Below are 6,000 nucleotides of genomic sequence, written 5' to 3'. Positions count from 1 at the left end.
TTGTGAGGTAAGCACGTTTTTTGGATATTTTGGCAATGTCGAATTCTTTGATATCGTTGATAGTTAGGTTAGTTTGGGTTATTTTTTGTGAGGTAAGCAAGTTTTTTGGTTATTTTTGCATTGTCAAATTCTTTGATTTCGGTGATGGTTAGGTTAGGATAGGTTAGGATTGGTGAGGTTAGCACGTTTTGTAGATATTTTGGCAATGTCGAATTCTTTAATTTCGGTGATGGTAAGGTTAAGTTGGGTTAGGTTTAGTGAGGTTTGCACGTTTTGTGTATATTTTTGCAATGTCGAATTAATTGATTTCGGTGATGGTTAGGCTAGGTTGGGTTAGGTTTCGTGAAGTTAGCACGTTTTGTGTATATTTTTGCAATGTCCAATTCTTTGATTTCGGTGAAGCTTAAGTTAGGTTGGGTTAGGTTTTGTGAGGAAAGCACGTTTTGTGGATAATTTGGCAATGTCGAATTCTTTAATTTCAGTGATGGTTAGATTAAGTTGGGTTAGGTCTAGTGAGGTTTGCACGTTTTGTGTATATTTTTGCAATGTCGAATTCATTGATTTCGGTGATGGTTATGTTAGGTTCGGTTAGGTTTCGTGAAGTTAGCACGATTTGTGTATATTTTTGCAATGTTCAATTGTTTGATTTCGGTGATGGTTAGGTTAGGTTGGGTTTGGTTTGGTGAGGTAAGCACGTTTTGTGGATATTTTTGCAATGTCGAATTCTTTAATTTCGGTGATGGTTAAGTTAAGTTGGGTTAGGTTTAGTGAGGTTTGCACGTTTTGTGTATATTTTTGCAATGTCGAATTAATTAATTTCGGTGATAGTTAGGCTAGGTTGGGTTAGGTTTCGTGAAGTAAGCACGATTTGTGTATATTTTTGCAATGTTTAATTGTTTGATTTCGGTGATGGTTAGGTTAGGTTGGGTTAGGTTTCGTGAAGTTAGCACGTTTTGTGTATATTTTTGCAAAGTCCAATTCTTTGATTTCGGTGATGCTTAGGTTAAGTTGGGTTAGGTTTAGTGAGGTTTGCACGTTTTGTGTATATTTTTGCAATGTCGAATTAATTGATTTCGGTGATGGTTAGGCTAGGTTGGGTTAGGTTTCGTGAAGTTAGCACGTTTTGTGTATATTTTTGCAATGTCCAATTCTTTGATTTCGGTGATGCTTAGGTTAAGTTAGGTTAGGTTGAGTGAGGTTTGCACGCTTTCTCTATATTTTTGCAATGTCGAATTAATTGATTTCGGTGATGGTAGGGCTAGGTTGGGTTAGGTTTCGTGAAGTTAGCACGTTTTGTGTATATTTTTGCAATGACAGATTTTTTGATTTCCGTGATGCTTAGGTTAGGTTGGGTTAGGTTTTGTGAGGTAAGCACGTTTTTTGGATATTTTGGCAATGTCGAATTCTTTGATATCGTTGATGGTAAGGTTAGTTTGGGTTATTTTTTGTGAGGTAAGCAAGTTTTTTGGTTATTTTTGCATTGTCAAATTCTTTGATTTCGGTGATGGTTAGGTTAGGATAGGTTAGGATTGGTGAGCTTAGCACGTTTTGTAGATATTTTGGCAATGTCGAATTCTTTAATTTCGGTGATGGTAAGGTTAAGTTGGGTTAGGTTTAGTGAGGTTTGCACGTTTTGTGTATATTTTTGCAATGTCGAATTAATTGATTTCGGTGATGGTTAGGCTAGGTTGGGTTAGGTTTCGTGAAGTTAGCACGTTTTGTGTATATTTTTGCAATGTCCAATTCTTTGATTTCGGTGAAGCTTAAGTTAGGTTGGGTTAGGTTTTGTGAGGAAAGCACGTTTTGTGGATAATTTGGCAATGTCGAATTCTTTAATTTCAGTGATGGTTAGATTAAGTTGGGTTAGGTCTAGTGAGGTTTGCACGTTTTGTGTATATTTTTGCAATGTCGAATTCATTGATTTCGGTGATGGTTATGTTAGGTTCGGTTAGGTTTCGTGAAGTTAGCACGATTTGTGTATATTTTTGCAATGTTCAATTGTTTGATTTCGGTGATGGTTAGGTTAGGTTGGGTTTGGTTTGGTGAGGTAAGCACGTTTTGTGGATATTTTTGCAATGTCGAATTCTTTAATTTCGGTGATGGTTAAGTTAAGTTGGGTTAGGTTTAGTGAGGTTTGCACGTTTTGTGTATATTTTTGCAATGTCGAATTAATTGATTTCGGTGATAGTTAGGCTAGGTTGGGTTAGGTTTCGTGAAGTTAGCACGATTTGTGTATATTTTTGCAATGTTCAATTGTTTGATTTCGGTGATGGTTAGGTTAGGTTGGGTTAGGTTTCGTGAAGTTAGCACGTTTTGTGTATATTTTTGCAATGTCCAATTCTTTGATTTCGGTGATGCTTAGGTTAAGTTGGGTTAGGTTGAGTGAGGTTTGCACGTTTTGTGTATATTTTTGCAATGTCGAATTAATTGATTTCGGTGATGGTTAGGCTAGGTTGGGTTAGGTTTCGTGAAGTTAGCACGTTTTGTGTATATTTTTGCAATGTCCAATTCTTTGATTTCGGTGATGCTTAGGTTAAGTTGGGTTAGGTTGAGTGAGGTTTGCACGCTTTGTCTATATTTTTGCAATGTCGAATTAATTGATTTCGGTGATGGTTAGGCTAGGTTGGGTTAGGTTTCGTGAAGTTAGCACGTTTTGTGTATATTTTTGCAATGTCCAATTCTTTGATTTCGGTGATGCTTAGGTTAGGTTGGGTAAGGTTTTGTGAGGTAAGCACGCTTTGTGGATAATTTGGCAATGTCGAATTCTTTAATTTCGGTAATAGTTATGTTAAGTTGGGTTAGGTTTAGTGAGGTTTGCACGTTTCGTGTATATTTTTGCAATGTCGAATTAATTGATTTCGGTGATGGTTAGGCTAGGTTGGGTTAGGTTTCGTGAAGTAAGCCCGGTTTTTAGTTTTGCAATGTCCAATTCTTTGATTTCGGTGATGCTTAGGTTAAGTTGGGTTAGGTTGAGTGAGGTTTGCACGCTTTGTCTATATTTTTGCAATGTCGAATTAATTGATTTCGGTGATGGTTAGGCTAGGTTGGGTTAGGTTTTGTGAAGTTAGCACGTTTTGTGTATATTTTTGCAATGACAAATTCTTTGATTTCGGTGATGCTTAGGTTAGGATGGGTTAGGTTTTGTGAGGTAAGCACGTTTTATGGATATTTTGGCAATGTCAAATTCTTTGATTTCGGTGATGGTTAGGTTAAGTTGGGTTAAGTTTGGTGAGGTAAGCACGTTTTGTGTATATTTTTGCAATGTCGAATTAATTGATTTCGGTGATGGTTAGGCTTGGTTGGGTTAGGTTTGGTGAGGTAAGCACGTTTTGTGTATATTTTTACAATGTCGAATTAATTGATTTCGGTGATGCTTAGGTTAGGTTGGGTAAGGTTTTGTGAGGTAAACACGTTTTGTGGATAATTTAGCAATGTCGAATTCTTTAATTTCAGTGATGGTTAGATTAAGTTGGGTTAGGTCTAGTGAGGTTTGCACGTTTTGTGTATATTTTTGCAATGTCGAATTCATTGATTTCGGTGATGGTTATGTTAGGTTCGGTTAGGTTTCGTGAAGTTAGCACGATTTGTGTATATTTTTGCAATGTTTAATTGTTTGATTTCGGTGATGGTTAGGTTAGGTTGGGTTTGGTTTGGTGAGGTAAGCACGTTTTGTGGATATTTTTGCAATGTCGAATTCTTTAATTTCGGTGATGGTTAGGTTAAGTTGGGTTAGGTTTAGTGAGGTTTGCACGTTTTGTGTATATTTTTGCAATGTCGAATTAATTGATTTCGGTGATGGTTTTGCTAGTTTGGGTTTGTTTTGGTGAGGTAAGCAAGTTTTGTGGATATTTTTGCATTGTCAAATTCTTTGATTTCGGTGATGGTTAGGTAAGGTTGTGTTAGGTTTGGTGAGGTTAGCACGTTTTGTAGATTTTTTGGCAATGTCGAATTCTTTGATTTCGGTGATGCTAAGGTTAGGTTGTGTTAGGTTTTTTTGCGGTTAGCACGTTTTGTGGATATTTTGGCAATGTCGAATTCATTGATTTCGGTGATGGATAGGCTAGGTTCGGTTAGGTTTCGGGAAGTTAGCACTTTTTGTGTATATTTTTGCAATGTCGAATTAATTGATTTCGGTGATGGTTAGGCTAGGTTAGGTTAGGTTTGGTTGGGTAAGCAAGTTTTGTGGATATTTTTGCAAGGTCAAATTCATTGATTTCGAAGATGGTTATGTTAGGTTCGGTTAGGTTTCGTGAAGTTAGCACATTTTGTGTATATTTTTGCAATGTTCAATTCTTTGATTTCGGTGATGCTTAGGTTAAGTTGGGTTAGGTTGAGTGAGGTTTGCACGTTTTGTGTATATTTTTGCAATGTCGAATTAATAGATATCGGTGAAGGTAAGGCTAGGTTGGGTTAGGTTTCGTGAAGTAAGCACGTTTTGTGTATATTTTTGCAATGTCCAATTCTTTGATTTCGGTGTTGCTTAGGTTAGGTTGGGTTTGGTTTGGTGAAGAAAGCACGTTTTGTGTATATTTTTGCAATGTCGAATTAATTGATTTCGGTGATGGTTAGGCTAGGTTGGGTAAGTTTTGGTGAGGTAAGCAAGTTTTGTGGATATTTTTGCAATGTCGAATTCTTCGATTTCGGTGATGGTAAGGTGAGGTTGCGTTATGTTTCGTGAAGTTTGCACGTTTTGTGTAAATTTTTGCAATGTCCAATTCTTTGATTTCGGTGATGCTAAGGTTAAGTTGGGTAAGGTTTAGTGAGGTTTGCACGTTTTGTGTATATTTTTGCACTGTCGAATTTATTGATTTCGGTGATGGTAATGTTAGGTTCGGTTAGGTTTCGTGAAGTAAGCACGATTTGTGTATATTTTTGCAATGTCCAATTGTTTGATTTCGGTGATGGTTAGGTTAGGTTGGGTTTGGTTTGGTGAGGAAAGCACGTTTTGTGGATATTTTTGCAATGTCGATTTCTTTGATTTCTGTGATGGTAAGGTTAGGTTGGGTTAGGTTTTGTGAGGTAGGCACGTTTTGTGGATATTTTGTCAATGTCGAATTATTTGATTTCGGTGATGGTTAGGTTAAGTTGGGTTAAGTTTGGTGAGGTAAGCACGTTTTGTGTATATTTTTGCAATGTCGAATTAATTGATTTCGGTGATGGTTAGGCTAGTTAAGTTTAGGTTTGGTTAGGTAAGCAAGTTTTATGGATATTTTTGCATTGTAAAATTCTTTGATTTCGGTGATGCTTAGGTGAGTTTGCGTTAGGTTTCATGACGTAAGCACGTTTTGTGTATATTTTTGCAATGTCTAATTCTTTGATTTCGGTGATGGTTGCGTTAAGTTGGGTAAGGTTTGGTGAGGTAAGCACGCTTTGTCTATATTTTTGCAATGTCGAATTAATTGATTTCGGTGATGGTAAGGCTAGGTTGAATTAGGTTTCGTGAAGTTAGCACGTTTTGTGTATATTTTTGCAATGTCCAATTCTTTGATTTCGGTGATGCTTAGGTTAGGTTGGGTTAGGTTTGGTGAGGTTAGCACGTTTTATGGATATTTTGGCAATGTCGAATTCTTTAATTTCGGTGATGGTAAGGTTATGTTGGGTTAGGTTTAGTGAGGTTTGCACGTTTTGTGTATATTTTTGCAATGTCGAATTACTTGATTTCGGTGATGGTTAGGCTAGGTTGGGTTAGGTTTAGTGGAGTAAGCACGTTTTGTGTATATTTTTGCAATGTCCAATTCTTTGATTTCGGTGATGCTTAGGTTAGGTTAGGTTAGGTTTTGTGAGGTAAGCACGTTTTGTGGATATTTTTGCAATGTCCATTTCTTTGATTTCGGTGATGGTTAGGTTAAGTTGGGTTAGGTTTGGTGAGGTAAGCACGCTTTGTCTATATTTTTGCAATGTCGAATTAATTGATTTCGGTGATGGTAAGGCTAGGTTGGGTTAGGTTTCTTGAAGTTAGCTCGTTTTGTGTATATTTTTGCAATGTCCATTTCTTTGATT

Source organism: Arctopsyche grandis, chromosome 11 (assembly GCF_051622035.1).
Source record: "Arctopsyche grandis isolate Sample6627 chromosome 11, ASM5162203v2, whole genome shotgun sequence".
NCBI classification, from domain to species: domain Eukaryota; kingdom Metazoa; phylum Arthropoda; class Insecta; order Trichoptera; family Hydropsychidae; genus Arctopsyche; species Arctopsyche grandis.
This window is presented reverse-complemented; position numbering follows the sequence as displayed.